We start from the raw sequence: 19,855 nt of genomic DNA, 5'->3' as shown, positions 1-19,855 counted from the left end.
GAGTATTTAAAACATAAAAAGTTAAAAAGGACAAAATTGCAAGGTAGATTTAATAGTTGGGAGGGAAAAATGATACTTACCTATAATAGGAAGTTGAAATTCATCTTGAATTTGCTTTTGGAATTCAAATCCATTCATTCCAAATATATGAAACTCCCCGATTATGAGATGAAACAAGTCTTTAGAGTTTCGAAGAGTGACCAAAGCATGATGAGCATATATGGCAGTTTGAACTGAAAATTAAAACAAAATAAATAAAATAAGCTCATTGAAATTTATTTTTCTTTGCTTTTGTTCTAAAGCTGAAAATTGTTTTAAAGACACAAGCATTTGTTGTTGTACATTTAATATTTCTTCGGAACATCATAAATGATTTGATTTACTTTTTCCCACTCCTAGATAACATTAAGAAAGACAATGAGGTTGAAATTTAACAATTTTGATTTGAATTCTTCTTAATAGACTTTTATGGTCAATACAAAGGTTTATGTATATCTAGACATGTGGAACTCAATGATTTGGTATAAGAAAAAGTTAAAAAGAGCAAAGAAATTGTTTCTAATGATAATAAAAAAGAAGCTGAAATGATGAAAAATTCTAAGAGTCACGATAAAGAATTTTCTAGTTCCTCTGGCAAGGACTGGGAAAGAAATGATGAAATGATTCAAGGAGCACTGATAGATGGATCACCTTAGGTGGTTCTACCACTCATACCACCCTTGTGTGGCACATTTAATTATTAAAAGAAATAGCTTAATAATCCATGTCATACCAGAAGATAAAAAGAAAAAGAAAGTTCTACATTCTCTCTCTCTCTCATCTCATTCACTCGGTCCTCTCTCTCTCCCACTCTTATTCCATTTTCTCTAGGGAAGATGATTTCCACAACCATTCTCGCTGATGCCGTCGCCGTTACATCTTGATAGATTTTTCGGAAGGTTGATCTCCAACCACATCCTTGTTGTCGCTGTCGATTTTTCTGTGCTCAGGAATCCCTATTTTGTTCCTCCTGTTTTCTCCCTCTTCCATCTTCAACTAAGGTATATTCATCTCTGGTCTTTTTGTTCGATTCACTAGTTCCGACTTGCGATTTTTGTTTGTTCCTTTCTTTTTGTGTGTGTGATTCAATTCTCTTGTTCCTCATATCAGTTTAATTTGAATTAAATTTAAACATTTTTTATGAAAAATGTAAATCTCAATTCGGTTCATTTATCAGTTTAATTTGAATTAAATTTAAACATTTTTGTGAAAATTGTAATCTCAATTTGGTTAATCCAGAGTACTAAGATGGGATATAAAGTGATTTTTTTGAACCATATATGCACTTTAGCTAAGATATTGAAGATGTGTAGTTAATCATGGGTGGAATTTGATGTTATTAGTATTTGATTGAGTTTGATCGATTAAGTCTTTAGAGACTGGGTTAGTCTCTTAATAAATCCTTACTTTTTTTTTATGGAAATTGAGTCAGTTTATTAGTTAACAATGGAGGTGTAATGCTGATTAGATTTCATAATAAGATAATTTAATCAAATGTTTATTGGTATCTTAATTGCATTAGATTTATGTTGTGATATTGATAAACTTATAGGTGACCAATTTTGAATGCAGAACAACAATTTGGTCACGCCTTTGAAAATTTGTGGTTATATGCTTCAATTATTTGGTTATATGTATTTTCCTGTGAAAACAATATCAATTTTTCAATTTATCAACAAAATATCAAAAGTTACCACCTTCTATGTTTCTTGGTCTCTTAATCACGCTAATAAATGACAAATTTTGAACGCAGGAAAAAAACTATGGTCGTGCCTTTGAAAAATCGTTGCTATATGGTTTTGTTATTTGGTTTTGTGTATTTTTTCTTCGAGAAAAATATCAGTTTTGCAAATTTATCAGCTAAATATCAAAAGTGACCACCTTCTAGGTTTCTTGGTCTCTAAATTACATTTGATTTATGTTGTGAGTTCACTTCAAAGCTCAATTGTACAACCATTTCTGTTGTGATGAATCTGAATCTTAACGTGGATGCAAGATGCTTCAAGGATGATACAATGAGATAGTAGTCTAGATACTGTATAAGATTTATAGAATTTGTTGCAACAAAACTAGAATGAAGGCCACTATCCTCTGCTTTGGCCGAAGTATTAGCTCTACAGCGGTGTCTCCAATGGATCCTCACAACAAATCAAAATGGACACGTCCTCGTAGAAACTGATTCTAAAGTCACAATGAAATGTATCCAAGGTCTGATTTGGATGATTGAGATATAAAATATTATTCCAGACTGCGTAGACATTTCATCCACTATGTCCAATTGTGTTGTTCCTTTTATTAAAAGAACTAAGATTATTCTTGTCCATAGCCTAGTGGTAGTAGAAAAAAGTTTGGTTTTAACTCATGGTTGGGATATGTCCCTAAAACCGCAGCCTCTGCTACTTATACTAATAGGCATAACCATCTTTAATCGAATACTTGTTTGATTGTAAAAATAATTATTCATGTATCAATGTTGCACTATGAACACAGATAATTGCATCTAGTCACTTAACTTTCTATCTTGATTATCATGTAACTTATAGATGAGTAATTTTGGATGCTTGAAAAAAAGATGGCTATATCTTTATAATACTGTGGTTATATGTTTCAATTACTTGGTTACTAGGAATTATCTTGTGAAAACTATATCATTTTAAACCAATCTATCAAAGAAATACTGAAAGTAACAATTTATTATACTTCTTTGACTATAATTCCATTAAGTTTCTTTTGTGAGGTTGGTAAACTTACAAATGAGAAATTTAGAATGCATGAAAAAAATATGGTTACTCCTTTGTAAAATTGTGGGTATATGCTTCAATTATTTGGTTACATGGGTTATCATATGAAAACTATATGTCAATTTAAGTCAATAATATACCAAAAATAACCACCTATTACGTTTCTTGAACTCTAATTCCAGTAATTTTTGTTATGTTAATTGAAAAAAAAAATATCAGGAACTTGTGAAATAACCAAACAGTTAAAATGTGTATCCACTTTTCATCAAAAGAGTAACTACAAATTTTTTAGTATTGAAATTAGCATGTGACTTTGTATATCGTCTCTTAATTACAACACACATAAAAAGGGCACACTCATGACATTTCTCTGATAAGTTTTGAGAAATTTTAAAAATTTGACAAGAACGTGTGAACTTAACAAATTGCTGAAGCATCTTTATTGTAGAAATTAACATTATCACCTCATAATTTTACAAGTTACTTAAAAGGGACACACTCATGGTATTTCTCTTATAAGTTTTGAGTAATTTCAAAAATATGACAGCAACATGTGAACTAGCCAAATTGTTGAAGCATGTATCCACTTTTTATCAAAGGAGTACCTAAAAAAAAAAATAGTGTTGAAATTAACATTTGTTACTTTTTATCATCTCATAACATTATATAAACATATAAAAGGGACACACTCGTGGTATTTCTATGATAAGTTTTTAGAAATTTCAAAAATATGAAAGAAACTCGCGAACTAACCAAATTGTTGAAGCTTTTATCCACTTTTTATCAAAAGAGTAAACCATTTTTTTACCAAATTTCATTACATACAAAAATAAGTTACGAACTTATAACAAAATGATAATATCTTCCAATGGAACTAAAACTTAGCATGTCTTGTTATAATTTTACAATAGAACTATAACTCATCAAGTCCTATCACTAATTTACAAATTTCCTGCAAAGGGATGAACTTTTCCTTGTGATTGAGTTCACCTCATCCTGTATCATCTATGATGGCACGTTATTAGGTTGACTTGTTGATAAGTATCAATCCTAGATAATTCAATTGATCTAAGCACTGCATTCAATATCAAAGCTCTCATTTTCACAACTTTCATGGATGTGTTGTTTTTATCAAAATCAACTTGCTAATCAACGGATCAACCTGAAAATTCATCAATGTTAATGCTTCTATATCGAACTTAAGAAAATAATAATAGAAGGTAACCTAACATGTTATTGAAATTAGCATAGTCCATTTTTTTTTTTATCATTACTTGTTCAATGGCTTAATGAGCAACTATATTTGTTCTTGGACCAACTTTTAATTAATCATAATCTAACAAGAATACAGAATCTAACACACAGAAACATCATTGATCAAAGGAAGTAACATACCTTTTTGTTCTGTTTCATGGTTCATGACTAAATGAACATGTTGAAAAGCTTGAATAAGGAATGCTAAGTAAATAAAACTACACCCAAATAAATTCATCATTTTGTAAACTAACAGCAGGACTTAACATATAAAACTAAACAAGAAACATGCAAAAACACCCCAATGATGCTAAAAAAGCAATGACAACAAATCAAAGAAACCCAAGATAAGATATGTGTAGCCAAAACCAAATGCCTCTACAACTAAAAGTACAACTTAGTCCAACTAACCGCACAATTAAAAGGGTTCCAATAACCCCATGAAGCTTAAACAAAGAAGATACATGATCAAATGAAACAGCAGAGCAATGAATCCCAAAAAATATGTTATGTGAAGTACTCCCTCCGGTCCTATTTATAAGAGAAGTTTAGGTCAACAGTATTTGGACTGAATTTTTAACTAGATACATCAACTTTTGTTGACAAAAAATTCTCTTATAAATAGGACCGGCGGGAGTATATTGCTTGGGACGCCTGACCAATTCAAAACTGAACATAAGACATCCCCTATGACCACAAACTCATTAATATAATCACAAGATTCATCATCAAAAACATCACAACTCCGCACAACCATACAATTCAACCTACAAGCTTATTCACCATGAATCATTCATAGGCATAATTCTCTTCAAACATGAAAATTACAAATTCTTTAAACTGTACACTAATCAACTGAACTACTACTACGAGAAAAATGAAACTACACATCAATTCATAATATAAGTCCAGCAAAACCCATTTAAGATGTTATGATGATTTTAAATAGATTTAATTTAATCACAAAATGGATCACAAACATTTCCTTCTTCACCTAATTTATTCTACTATTATGTATACAATTTACAGAGAATACATTTTAATGGGATATTCTAATGAATAACAATATTTCACCTTAGATCTTGAAACTGATTATTGAATTTAATGTTTCTTTTGCAACAATATTCACAACAATTATAACAAATACAAACACATGTTCTCAACACTAGTTTAATGCACTTAACCATATTATAACAAATAATTAACCACACTTTTTTTTCTTTCCAAAATTCCCGCAGTTAGCCATTTTTTAACATAACTTTGACCACGAATCACTAAAGACATACTAAATAATTGGAGGAGAACTTGTGAATTTTGACTGAGAAAATAACAATGAGAGGTGAATGTTATTCTATGTATAACATGTTTCACACAAACTAACAAAAGAATGACATAACTTAACCAATACAAATTATCATCCCAACCCCATTTGTAGATCCCATCAAATGCAACCAACAACATAAGATCTTAATAGGCAACAACCCAAAAGGAGACAATAAGACAGTAATGTAACAGAAGATTTTAACAAAATTATGACCTAAACTTCTAAATACTATCAGGCTTCAATTAACTCATAATTCTCACAAAATCAATATCATAATATGATTAATTTCTACACCATGAAATTCTAATTCCTTTGAAGTTGTTCACAAATAATTTCAAATCAACACAAATCATTAAGGTTTAACAAATCATTTAAAAAAAAACATTCAATTTTGGAGAAAAACATTCAAGATGCAGACATATAAACCATAAACACAAATCCTAGTCATAAAATAAAATGAAAATTTGAGATTAACCTCGCCTAAGAATAGAGAGATTGTGGGAAGAAAACAATTGCTGATTGTGAACCGACAGTGATTGTGAGACAACAGTTGTGTAACGAAAACGGGTTGGTCGGAAGAGATCGCAGAAGAGGACAAACAGTGGGAGGAGATCGCGTGTTGGTAGAGAGAGACTTCTCCAGTGAGGATAGAGAGAAATGAAAGATATGATGTTTCCTTTTACCTTCTTATTTTATGTTTGTTTTAATTTTATTTTTAATGTTTTATAAGCTGCTTTCCATGTCACTAGGCCTCTTTTTTTAATATTTTTTTTACCAACTCAAGAGTGGTAGGAGGGTGTATCACCTAAAGGGTGTTCACGTATCTTTTTCATATCAGTTATAGCAAAACCCACTAATTATTGGTGCAAGAAATATTAACACAAAAAACCTTTATTTATATGACCAAGTATTTATATATTTCTTTCTATTCTCTGTTGTGTGACTTTTTTCCAACACTAATTCAAGGTAAATTTCAACAAATAAGAACTTTAAAATAACAAACAAAAAATTAACCCACACATGTTTCAACAAAAAATAACAAAAAAGTATAACTTAGATATATTTCAAGCCTTAACCACTACAATATGTATCGCAACATTCGCGATGCAAGCAATCATGACTGCAACCGCAGCCACAATTTATGAACGTAAGGTATTGTGAATGAATGAGTGGTAAATGAATGTAGTGGTAGCCGATAATAGATATGGTGAAAAATGCACGTTTAGGGGCTAAAATAAAAGCATCTCAGTCAAGAAATGTTGTGATGTTAGCTAACACCGGCGCATAATAACTTACGTTGGGTGCCACCGCGAGTTAACTCACGCTAAAGTTATTTAGGGAAAATCGGGGTGGAATGAGAAATACCATAAGGAGAAAAGCAATTTTTGAATCATAATAACACTAAAATATAAATGGGTTTTTCTAACCTATGCAACATTGCATAGAATAAGGTGTAATAAATGTACCTCTTTTTTTCAAAAAAAAAAAAACTATCATATTAATTTCCCTCCATCTCTCTCCTCTACCACTCTATTTATTGTATTTTTTGAAAAACTAAATATTCATCTTCCAAATACTACCTCCGGTCCTATTTACAAGAGACAATTTACTTTTTAGATACATTGAATAATTTATATATTTGGTTTAGGTTCTTGACTATATACATACATTGAATAATTTACTTTTTACAACTCAATATTTAGTTCAGCTTGGTTCATTCACAATATTTTTTCCTTGTGCGTTATATATTTTTCTCAGGTGACAAGTGCTCAAAACTCACTCATTTGTTCTCATATGACAGCTATACCACAATAAGTTATATAATTACCCTCTTTCAATTTTTTCACGTTTTTCTCATATGTTCTCAACTAATTCCTTATGTAACGTAGCTATGACTATGCTACACTACTTAAATTGCAATTGTACATCCGAATGACTATTTTTTATATTTTACGGAATGAGATTAGTCTTTGAATTTGTTGCTACTATCTAAATTTTTGGAGTTAAATTTGTTCTTGTTATCTAAATCCTTCCATATAGTTATTTTTGGAGTATATAAATGTTCTGCTTTCATAATTGAGTTAAATTTTTTCTGGCTTCTATATTTAAATAAATTTTCTTCGCACTCAGCGTTCCATTTAATTCATCAATACTTTTCCATGCACTTAAAAAAATGGTTATAAAAATAAAATAAAAAGTGAATGGTTAATATGATAGTCTTTGTTGAAAAAAGAGGTACATTTATTGCACCTTATCCTATGCAATGTTGCATAGGTTAGAAAAACCCTATAACAAGATGGAATAAGCCAATGAAACATTGGTATATATATTTGTGGGTTATACCATGGATATCCAAAAACAGTTGTTTTCTTTGGCACATTAATTGGTTTATTCATGATAGCGAATGGTCAAAACTCAGTGGCGTTTTTGGTCCATCCTCCCAATTCTTGCACTTTAAAGAAGTAGAAAACAGAAGCTGTGAATATATAAAATTAGAGTATTTTTTAATCATATCTAAAGAGAGAATCTATATTGCTTTGAAAGAATGACTTCATTATTCTAATACAGTTGAAACATAGCACACTAAATGAGGCAAATAGTGAGGTGGAAATTCGATCCTTCTAATTTCAAACAAAGACACAAAAGAGAAGAAAACATATCGGTATAAAATTTTAATTCCTTTGTGCAATCTCTTTCATATATTATGAAGTGGTGATAACTTTTACCTTATGACATTGGATGTGTTCTCTCAACCACTTCATAAAATGGAGCATATTATGATTCTATTTCTAAAAGCTGAACATGAAAAATAATAAAGAAAGAATCTTAATGGAAAAACTTATTTCAAGACTATATATGATACTAGCTCCTTCAAGCATATGCCATTGTTCTTAAAAAAGGAGAATTAGTAGCATTCAAGAGAAGTATATCCAAAGCATAAAACCCTTGAGAATTAGCCTATATAACTTGTTGGGAGTGTCATTTGATACTTAGCAAACTAGACACATTAAAGTAAGCAAATCAGTCATAGGGCATGTCTCTATTGGCAGGTGATATGGTGATATTTCATTTGACTTTAAGGCTCTAGAAATTCACTTGCCAAAGGAGAGCTGCCCTACGAGTGTTTAGCTTAAACATTTTTTACATTTTTCCTTGTTATTCATTGCAAGGAGCTTCTCAGCTTTAAATAAAGGCATGATTTTGTTAGGGATGTCTTTTTTGATATATTTAGGTGGGCGGTCGTAACTTTGAAGAAGGAGACGCTCGTTAACTTCTTGGTCGACTCAGAAAAAAGAAAATTGACACTTAGGCCAACATATGTTCTTGTGTATGTGTGGGTAGGAGGGTAACATGCATGTTTGAACTTGACTGAGGTCTCCCCGAGTGACTGTATCCTCTTCAAGGTTGCCACACTCGACGAAGTTTGGCAATTCATAAAGTGTCTCTTTTTTTTTTCTTCTTTTTCTGAATGGACAATATTAGTACGGTAATTGTTATGCTAATTTTTTCTCCTTTCTAGGACTTGAACCCTAAACCTCTAACTCCTTATAACCTTTTTCTCAAACCAGTTGAGCTACCCTATCTTGAAGGGATATACATTTCAACACCACCTCTATTGTAGACATTAAAACTCACACGCTATAATTCATAAAATTGATTAGTTCATTTTTTAAACTCATCATCATGCCATCTTCAATCAGTATCAAAGTACCTTAGCAGTCTCATCATCTTATAGGTAGGAACTATAACAAAAAGTACGAGTGTTAATTGTGACAATAAGCGATTTTTGGATAGTTTCTTGAACTACAAGCTATTGTTAGAAAGTACAGATGATTAACTACTTGTTAGTTAGTTAGTTATGTTGTTAATTAGTTAGATAAGCTTGTATGTAAATAACTTACTCTAAATACACTTGTAGAGTCTGCAACATATTTTGTCAACAACTTCTATTGGTGATGAACCCAAAATTAAACATTGAGCAGTAAAAGGAGGATCTTGCCATTCAACTAAAGGAAGAAAGTTGAACCAAAGGGAAGGTTGGTGGTGAACAAATTCTAGGTATTGCACTAAAGAAAGATTCAAGACTTCATTTTGTCCATCCATTTTAGGATGGTAGAAAGTACTCATTCTCAACTTGAACAGTTTGCGCCAAATATTATTGATGAAAGCATGATCCATGTCAGAGACTAGTCTTCTAGGTAACATTACCATGAGGAAGGAATAAAGGTGAAGTCAATAGAAAGATCTTCCCATATGGAATAATTAACTAGCAAATTGATTGATATTTGGCAAGTCTATCAGAACTCATCAAGTAATAAAAGAGTTTGTATCCACAGGTATTATACGATTAGTTAGAAAACTTACCAATTATATGTTAGTTATAAGTGATCAATTTAGAGGGTTTGCATAAACTTTGGTTTTAAAGAATGAAAAAAAATTGAATAAAACAAGGATGGAACAAGCGATTAGAACTTCTGAATTTCTTACGCTAATTATCACATTAAGATGATGTAATATGTCTAAAGCGTTTATCTAATGAACATTTATCCAAGATCCAGTTACAATAACCAAGACTAACAGACAATTGTTTCCTAGTTCATTTCATAAGGATACTTGAATAATTCTAAATTTTAACTGCATAAATAGGTACTCAATATGGTTAAAGTAGATCTTAACGAGCATAATGAAGCTGCCCTTGGTAATGGAGTTGTTTTGATGATGTTTGATTAAAACTAGGTATTAAGTGTGTTTGATGATGTTTATTGTTTACATGTTCATAGTAATTACTAACGATGTTTACATGTGCATAGTAATTAGTATATATTAAAGCACCTAGCCATCCATGATCTTAAGTTTCTTCAAAGTGTCTCGTCTGTCAAGTTTCATTTTGTGGCAAAACTCATTTCTCCGTACCTTTGAATCGTATCACAAATTGATGATTTGTATCATGCTCGAATCGAATCACAATTTGGTTGTTCGTATCATTTGAGTTCTCTAATCTTGTGATTTGCCTGAACAAATCGTATCAAATATTCTTTATTTGTATCAATCTTCATCTAAAATTTTTTGAATTGTATTAAATATTATTTATTCGTATCAATCTTTATAGCTTCATATTTATCCTTGCCTGAATGAATCATATCGAATATTCTTGATTCGTATATGTTGGATTTTTATTTGTGTTGGCCGCATTATGTTAAAAAAAAATATTCTAGCAAGATGTTGGGAAAGCTGTCCTAGACATGTTAGTACAACAACTTAACTTAAGGTGAAGTATTATGTTTCGCAATCTTGAAAGATTTGGTTTATGGGTGAGATCATTGAAGATTTGATAGAAGAGATGATTCACGTAGCTTGTGCTCCAAGAAGCGTGTGGTTCTAGAAGCCTCCTTTGTCGTTTTGTCCTTGACCGTGTTTTAGTATTTAATGTCCTAAACATTTTAGGAAACATTTTATATGCTTCTATAAAATTGTAGCTGAAGACACTATTGGATCAACTGTATTGTTTAGCCCGACAGATGATCAAGCACATGCACTCTCTGTCTATATAAAGGAAGACTCAAACCTAAAGAAGACTACTGAAGTCGTAATTGAGAAAAGTGTCATCTAGAGTTTTATTTTGTACTTTGTTATTTGTGAGCCACTCTTGTATACCCTTGATGCATTGAGTTGGACTGATAGTTGAGTTGTATTTGTGAACTGCTCTAAAGCTTTTAAGCAAATAGTAGGTTTTATTTATTGGAGTGTGTCTCCTTGAGTGTAATCATTGAAATCACGGGTTGTGTGATTAAGAGAAAGTGAGATGGGATCTCATATCTAAGAGATTCTTAAATAGAAATATCACGGGAAGTGATTAGGTGAGAAGGCAGTGAACCAACTACTGTTCACATAGGACTTCAAACTAATACTATTATAGTAGATTTTCTTCCTGGCTTGGATGTCCCCAGATGTAGGTGACGTTGCACCGCACTGGGTTAACAAATATCTTGTGTTATTTCCTTCTTGTACTTTACTTTAAAGTTGTTTATTGTTTATTGTGTTAAGTATTTGTTATTAAGTGTTATGAACATTTCATTCGACATTCTTGGTGTCCTGGACATCTCATAGAATATTTGTCCCGTACGTGCCAGAATTTGAGTATCAATCTTTATCTCGAAACTTTTGAATCATATCAAATATTTTTTATTCGTATCAAATCTTCACAACTTTAAATTTTTTTTCCTTTTTCATGTGTCTGAATCGAATCATACTTAACATGATTCGAATCATGTAGTTGTTTTTGCCACAAAAATTGCACTTGTCAGTCATGTATATATATAGTTATACTAATACACCTTCCAACTTATTTAATCAATTGCAAATAATATTCTAGAGTCTCCAAACCTCTCTCTCCACTTGTTCTTGAGATTAAACACTTTTTCTAAGATTTTTTTGTGGATTTTTAGTCATAGATTGCTAGAGTGTTATAGGAATTGTACACTAGTTTATTTTGAAGTAACTTGATTGAGGATCAAGGATCTAAAGGACAAGAGGGATTTCTTTCCACCTCGAAGGGAAATTGTGGGGGCTTTCTAACTTTTCAAGTTTAAGGGGATCCAAATTTCAAACATAGAAAATAAGAATTCAAGGTGAAGGAATTCCCAGGATTTCATGGGAACTTGAGTTTCGAAAACTTAGGAAATCTCCAATTTCAACGGGTACTTGAAGATCGGTGGTGTTGTGATTTCTTAGGATTGAAGATTAGGGTTATCGAGGGAATTATTTGTAATCCTAACAATTTCTAAACAATTTTCAACAATAGTAAAAGTTCATGATAACGACGTTTTCTATCAAGAAAAGTAAACATATCTCGAAGCGAGGACGAAAGGGGCAACTACTATAAATCCCGGTGTTCTCTACCCTATCATTTTATATTTTTGCCTTACTATTTGTATATGAATTTTGTGTTTGACACTATTTGATTTGATTGTGATTAATTTTTTAACTTAACATAATCTCGATTCATTGAATTAAGATTCTTTTCAAATTCAATTTGATCATAATTAAGTTTCGTCTCTATGTGGTTTATTGTAATTAGGTTTGGTTTGAGTATGTCTAATTTTGAAATTTTTATGCTTGATTATTAATAATTGATGATTTTAAACATTGTCTTAGACTTGTCATCATTGGAATCTGATAAGTCATACGTTTTCAATTCAGGCCTTCGCAAACTCTTTTGAAAATCAAAAAACCTTTTTAAACCCCCCCATATGCACCTTCTTGTTCATCGTAAAGACCAATAAATGACATCAAGAACGTGGTCTGTTCACTAACAGTTAACTACCGAAAGAGTCGATATGATGAACAAAGAGCCTTAGTGGGAGTACAGTAGGGCTCCAATTTTTTACGGCAAAAAATGTGAATATTGGAAAGAATGCATGAACTTCCATATTCAATAAGTCGACATGGATGTTGGGAACGCCATGGTCAACTAGCGGTCCGAACCTCAAGTTGAAGTTAACGGGGTTGCAAAAATAAAACATAAGGCCAATTGGACCGACAGTGATAAAAAGAAGATTCAATATGATTTGAAGGCAAGAAACATTCTTATTTCCACCATTTGCGTGAATGAGTATCAATCGGTTTCACATTGTAAGGCCGCTAAGGCAATATTGGATGCTTTGGAAACCCTCCATGAGGGTACCGAAGACGTGAAGCAATCAAAATCAATATTCTCATCTAACAATATGAACTATTCACATGGAGGATGGTGAAACCATCTCCTCCATGCAAATGAGCTTCACTCATATTGTTAACAAACCGCAATACTTAGGAAAAGACATCTCAAACGAAGATTGTACTAACAAGGTACTGAGATGCATGACTAGAGATTGGCAGTCCTAGGTCGCCGCAATAAAGGAATCTCAACCTTAACACCCTTGGAATCACCATTCTTTTTGGCAAGCTGAAAGATCATGAACACGAGATCCTAAGGTTGAAAGAAAATGAGGAAGATATCAAGAAAAAGGGAAATAAGACCACTGCATTCAAAGCCTCGTCGTCCAAGGCTAAACACTTGGTGGAATAGGATAATGATACCGATGAAGACCTCACTGACATGAGGAGATGGAATTATCTGTGCACCTATACCATAGATACATTGAAAAAAATGGGTTGAAGCATAGTATCAAAAATCTTATAAACTTTAGTAGAGCTATTCTCAAATGAGCTAAATTCGAGAAGGAACATGTACCCAATTTAGATGGATGTGGAAAATCAGGCTTCTTGAAAATGAATGTCTGGACTTGACCAAAGCAAGTAGAAAGTCCAAGTTTAACATCAATGGAAAGAGAAAAAGGAAGGAAAGCTTATATTGCATGGGAGGACAATGATAATAGTGAAATTGCCGACCTATGTCTCATGGGACATAAGCATCATGAAGTAATTTTTTCCGACTCCTGTAACACCCCGTTTCCCAAAATTAATTAAATAATAATAATTCAACATCAGAGTAAAATCCAAACGGGCATGTCACATCACATTTTCAAAATCACTTTAAATAGAATATAAAAATCTATTTAATTAAACATCATTCGAATTTATCATTAAATCTGCAGCGGAATATTCTCATCAAACAACAATTCATAACTGTTTTAAACTCCATAATAAATTCTTGGCATGAAAGCCTTAACATCATAAAATCCAACATCAATAGGGCTACAACAGCAATATTCTAAATTTGATACATAGGAAAGAAATTAAACGATGAAATCTCATCCCACGTATCAGAGCCCTAGACACTTTGAGCCAGCACCAACTACTCAGGATCACCTGCAAGTTACCCATAGGAAGGGCAACATTTTCAAGCAGAAGGGGTGAGATTCACAACAATAATATAGATAAAGAATGCATCAATTGAATCTAACACCCTATCATAATAATTCATCAACATTATATTAATATCATCATTTTCAATGTCATCAACAAATGGTAATTAAAAACCAACTCAACGAATCATGCAACTCATCACCACTCCACTAAGACTCCTCTAACAACACCCATGTATGTGGTACCATAATCAGGACCGTAGCCCTCACCGCTGTAGAATGGTTAAAGCATTCATTTTCAGGACATAAGTCCTCACCACTAAACACCACTTTGAGCAACTAGTGCTCCACCACTTTGAACGACAAGGCGTTCCAGAGCCGAAGCTCTCCCACTGTTATGCTTATGCAGCTGACCCACTTGTGTATATCTACATACAACCCAACCTATGCATATATATGTATATGACTCACCACTCCAAAATACAACATTCATGTATGACTTAATTAAATGAAGCATACATTCCAGCCAGCATCAATTCATTATAACCAATTTAGAACATCCAGAAAAATACACCATTATAATAGCCATGCTTAATCATCAAGATAAATCAACCATCAACAACATAATCAATCAAACAAATACTGGGCAACTCGCCTCGCGAGCACATATGCTCGCTATGGCGAGCTCAAAAAACAGGACACTCGCCATGGCGAGTTCGAGGCGAACGAAAATATGGTGCTCTCGGGAGTTTTGACATTTTTCTCACTAAATCATCAATTCTAAGCTCCCTATTCATCTTTTTAATCTAAAACTTGCTCCAGTCCTCTCTTAAATCATCTAGGTACATAAAACTACCCAAATTACGGCTTATAACAACACTTTAAAAATCCAGTTTTCCTCACAGGTACTCGCCATGGCGAGCAAAGGCTACTCGCGAGGCGAGCGATGAACTTTCTGTAGGGGCAGAATGCAGGTTTTTCCCAAAAATTCCATTTTCCTCCAATCCACTCCCCAAATCAGTTTACAGATATGAATGAATGGTTATATGCACTCAGAACCCATTTCTAACATCAATAAAGCAATCCTTACTCTCAAAACCCATTAATCTAACAAAAACCTAGTTTCTCCCAATTCTCTCATAAACCTATTAAAATCAAAATCAGAATTCAGAACCTATACAATTGCGGTAAACCTCACCCTTACCTTAGAATTGCAGAAAAATAAGCACATCAATTGACAGACTTGGCTCTCCTTGCTCTTCTCTCCTTTTTCTCCCAAAACTTGATTTTCACGTAAAAACGTTTTTCTGACTTTTCTCTTTTCTTAACTCCCAAAAAGTAACTTCCCTTTCTTTTCATTAAACTCCCCTTAATTCTATTAAATATTAATTAACTCCCCACACTCCAAAATAATATTAATTCTCACTTATTCTAATTATTATTAAAATAAACTATATAATAAAATCTAACACACCATAAAATCCACAAATATTATTTTAAAATCATAAATAGACTCCACATAAATCCAAAATAATTAAATTAAAGACTAGGGCGTTACAACTCCAAATCCAAATATAATCCTTCCTATGAGAAATTACAAGAAGCTCTAGTAGACATGCATGATGATGCTTTGAAAGCTTTTGAGAAATTAATTGTTTAAAAGAAAAATAATCTAAAACTGGAAGCCGAGCTTTCACCACGTAAAAATAATTTAAAATGTTGAAAAGACGAGTATGCATCTCTAGTAAATGAGAAAATTCTAATTCCTCACATTGAGCCACCTAAAGCTAATTCATCCAAGTATGATTCAAATTGGATGGATTTTTCAAGTTGTGAAACTTGTCCTAGTTTACACGAACAGATTAAATCTCTAACATGTAAACATGAACAAGCCTCCAAATCCCCATAGTTTTGCGTGAATAAGAAATCCGACGCGGGGGCTGGTAAAGAGAACTTCTCCTTGTCTCCCACTACTCAGATCTAAACTTATCCCTTACGAATCAAAGAGAAATTGAACCAACAATATTTACTAGTGATTAGGTTATGGTTTTCATTTTTCAAGAGTCAAGACATTTGATTGTTGAATTTGATTATGATGGATAAAAGGATTTTAATGATGAACTATTTTTTTTAGTCAATCTTAGTTGAAAGGATAAGAGTCATCTTAGTTGAAAATATGGTGTCAATCTTAGTTGTGGGTTTCTCTTAGTCAATTACGATCATCCAACTCATTGTACGCTCTATAACGCACTAGTTGTTATTTTAATTATTTCTGATTTATTTAGAGTCTTTTATATGATTTTAAATAATTATTGTTGATTATGTGGTGTGTTATATTTTATTAAATGATTTATTTTTAGTATTTATTAGAATAATATGAGAAATAGAATTATTTGGAATTCTAGGGGTTATATTTTAATTAAGGGAATTAAGCGGAAGTTAATTAGAATTAAGAGGGAGTTAAGTAAGGAGTTGGAGAAGTCAGAAAAACAGTTTTACGTACAAGCAGTTTTTGGGAGAAAAGGCTAGGAGAAGAGAAACCAAGAGGAGAGAACAAGAATTCTGTAGAGCTTTGTTCTTCGATTAAGGTAAGGGTGAGGTTTACTCTCAATAGTATAGATTAAAGTTCTGATTTTGATTTTAACATGAGGGTTTTGGTTAATTTGGGAATTGGGTTTATATTTTGATTCTTTGATTTTTGGATGAAATGAGTGTAGAAACCACTGTATTAGTGTTAGAATGCATTCAGGAGGGTTGTCTCTTGTTCATTGGAGGAGTCAATATACATGGGAAGCTCTTTATCATAATGAGAACTTGGGGTCTATTTCCTTAGAGGTGGATGAGACTGATGTAGGAGGGTTTTCTTAGTAATTTATTAGTATTTATTAATTCAGCCTAATTTTATTATTTGTTTGTTTTATTTTATGTTTGTTATTTTTGGCCCTTTAAGGTTTGTTATTTCCCTAGTTAAGCTTTACAGATGTAGCCTAAGAGGCAACTTTTTATTCAATATTATTTCAGAGAGCTTTTCTCAATTTTTGGTGGTTTCCAGAACCTTTATTTCATAAGTTTGTCGAATGCAAACTTGTCTTTTTTCAATCTAGGTTTAAAGCTTGCTAGCCTACGCTTCTGTACTGCATCACATCCACATTGGTTTTGATCCAAGAGAGGGAGAAGGTGGAGTTTGTAAAACCTCTAAGAGGGTATGACTCATAGCACTCTTGGCTGTAGTCTAGAAAATTGAGTTACTTTGAAATCGTGCATGGAGTCATTGCCATGACCTTTAATTAGCTTGTAGTTGAAGTTATTTTCTGATATTATCCTATCTATCAGACTTTTCATGTGATCTTTGAAGCACCTCTTGTTTCTTTCAATCCAAACGAGTCAAACTATATGCAACTTGGCAGAAATGATTATAAAATTTGGGGCCTAACTCATATGTACAAAACTAGTTTGTAAGGTGAGAGGTGCTTCCTCTTAATAAACACTTCTTAACAGTCCTATCTATCCAATGTGGGACAAAATCCAGCCCCTCAAAGCCAACACAATGAAGGTGTTAGAGGCTGTAATGAAGGCAAACCAAAGGTCGCAATTTAGGCGACTAGGGGCGGACCGTAATAAAGGTGGAATTTCCAAGACACCCCGTCACGCTTCAGCCTAGCCCAATGGGCCTAAAGCGTGGATGATATGGGATACCCAACAAAAGATCTAGGATAGGCTCTGATACTATGTCGAAATTTAGGGTCTAACTCATTCTTACAAAACCGACTTGTAAGGTGAGGAGTGTCTCGTATGGTTATTTTGCATATTATTGAGAAAATGTATTTGATTCGATGCTGGAAAAATAAACGTCCAAGTTTTAACTTCATATCCACATGAAAAAACTACAATATTATTTATCGTACGTATGATACAGTCCTATCAAATTGGAATGTAAGCACGGACCGGTGAATACAAGGGTATTATTTTATTTTATTTTGGGGGGGCGGGGGGAGGTGGGACCAATAAGAGGGGCCGATAGAACTAGTTTGTTGTTGTGGTATAAAACTTACATTGGCCCAAGTCCATTAACCTAAACCTAATTTCATCTTCTCTCTCGGTGGAAATTGCATATAAAAGTGGCCGCATCCACAATATATTTCTCCCCAATTTCTTCTTCTTCCTTATTTTTCCTTTGTTTTATGTTTACCAGTTTTTTCGCGATTCTTCATACTGTTTGTTTTTCTGTTCACGTGTTCTCATATATACTTTATTTATTAAATCAAATTTTCAATATCTCAGTGCCTCTTAAATTCCATTAGAGATTGATCCTTGATTCATCTGAAAAGTTCAGAAATTAATCTAGTTGTCAAACTGTGTGCTTTAAATTTGATTTACAACTAATTTGTAACGACAATACCAATCAATAGAATTATCAATCTAATAGTTTGACCATTTCTTCTACATGTTTTGTTTTTTCTCAAAATTGTTCAGATTTACAGATCCAGTTTGATCATTGCAATAATGGATGAAGGTCAATCTGCAGATGGGAATGAAGATATTCATCAAATAAAATTGTCAAAAACCTCCAAATCAAATCGACGAAATACCAAAAGTATCCAAAAATAATATGTATTTTTTTTTGAAAAGATCCATAAATATTAAATTGTTATCCATTTAATTGTTAAATATTCAATATTTAAATGGTGGCTAACATTCATTTGTACATTACAAAATTTGAATGAGCTTTTTTTTTTTTTTTTTTTTTTTAATTTTCAATTCAAACTGCCAAAGATGATAACCATGCTTTGGTCACTATTCAAGACTCTAAAGGCTTGTTTGATCTCATAATCAGTAAGTTTCATATATTTGAAATGAATGTATTTGAATTCCAAAAGAAAATTCAAGATGAATTTCAACTTCCTGATATAGGTTAGTATCATTTTTCCCTTCCAACTAAATATTAAGTCTAATTTTTAGTCATTAAATATACCTTGCAATTTTTTATTTTTTATGTTTTCAATACTCTATATTAATATTATGCAGTAGTTTCACTATAGTATAAGTTATGATATATTTAAATATATGACATTTTACCTTTTGTTTCAAATAGTGATGTCTAAAGACAATACATGTACCAGACATTATCTCCATGACTTTAGAACTTGGAGCAGCACGCTATATTGTTAACGCATTTTGTGCTGAAAACTTTAGAGACATTTGGAAGTATGCATTGGAAGCAAAGAAAAATAAACTATTTATTGATAGTTTATCTGCAGCAAGTGAAGAACAAGAGACATTAACTGATCTACTACAAACAAAAAAGAAATGTAGTAAAAGAAAGAGTTGTGATTATAGCCAAGATGAAGGGGAGTTTGAAATTAATAAGAAATTTAGTAAAATCATCACAACTCCCCTTCATCTTAACAACTCCAAACTCCCATTCACCTTGGTGATTACCAAAACTCTTTCTTTTACTACATTTCTTTTTTGTTTGTAGTTGATCAGTTGATGTTTCTTCTTCTTCACTTGCTGCAAATAAACTATCAATAAATAGTTTATTTTTCTTTGCTTCCATAGCATATTTCCAAATATCTCTAAGGTCTTCAGGACAAAATGGTTTAACAATGTAGTGTGTTGCTCCGTGTTCTAAAGTCATGGAGATTATGTCTGATGTATTGTCTTTCGACATCACTATTTGAAACAAAAGG

At 32.3% G+C, this 19,855-nt stretch overlaps 1 long non-coding RNA gene across 1 annotated transcript; it reads left to right on the top strand.

The window, feature by feature from the left end:
* Positions 1-799: 799 nt before the first annotated feature.
* On the top strand, positions 800-18,723 carry LOC120580910 (uncharacterized). Its single transcript, XR_005646676.1, has 2 exons — positions 800-1,040; positions 18,639-18,723. It is a non-coding gene; the product is annotated as an uncharacterized lncRNA (long non-coding RNA).
* The last annotated feature ends 1,132 nt before the right edge of the window (positions 18,724-19,855 follow it).

Source organism: Medicago truncatula, chromosome 6, assembly GCF_003473485.1.
Source record: "Medicago truncatula cultivar Jemalong A17 chromosome 6, MtrunA17r5.0-ANR, whole genome shotgun sequence".
Taxonomy (NCBI): domain Eukaryota; kingdom Viridiplantae; phylum Streptophyta; class Magnoliopsida; order Fabales; family Fabaceae; genus Medicago; species Medicago truncatula.
Note: the sequence above shows the minus strand (reverse complement) of the source record. Positions and strands in the feature narration are given on the sequence as shown.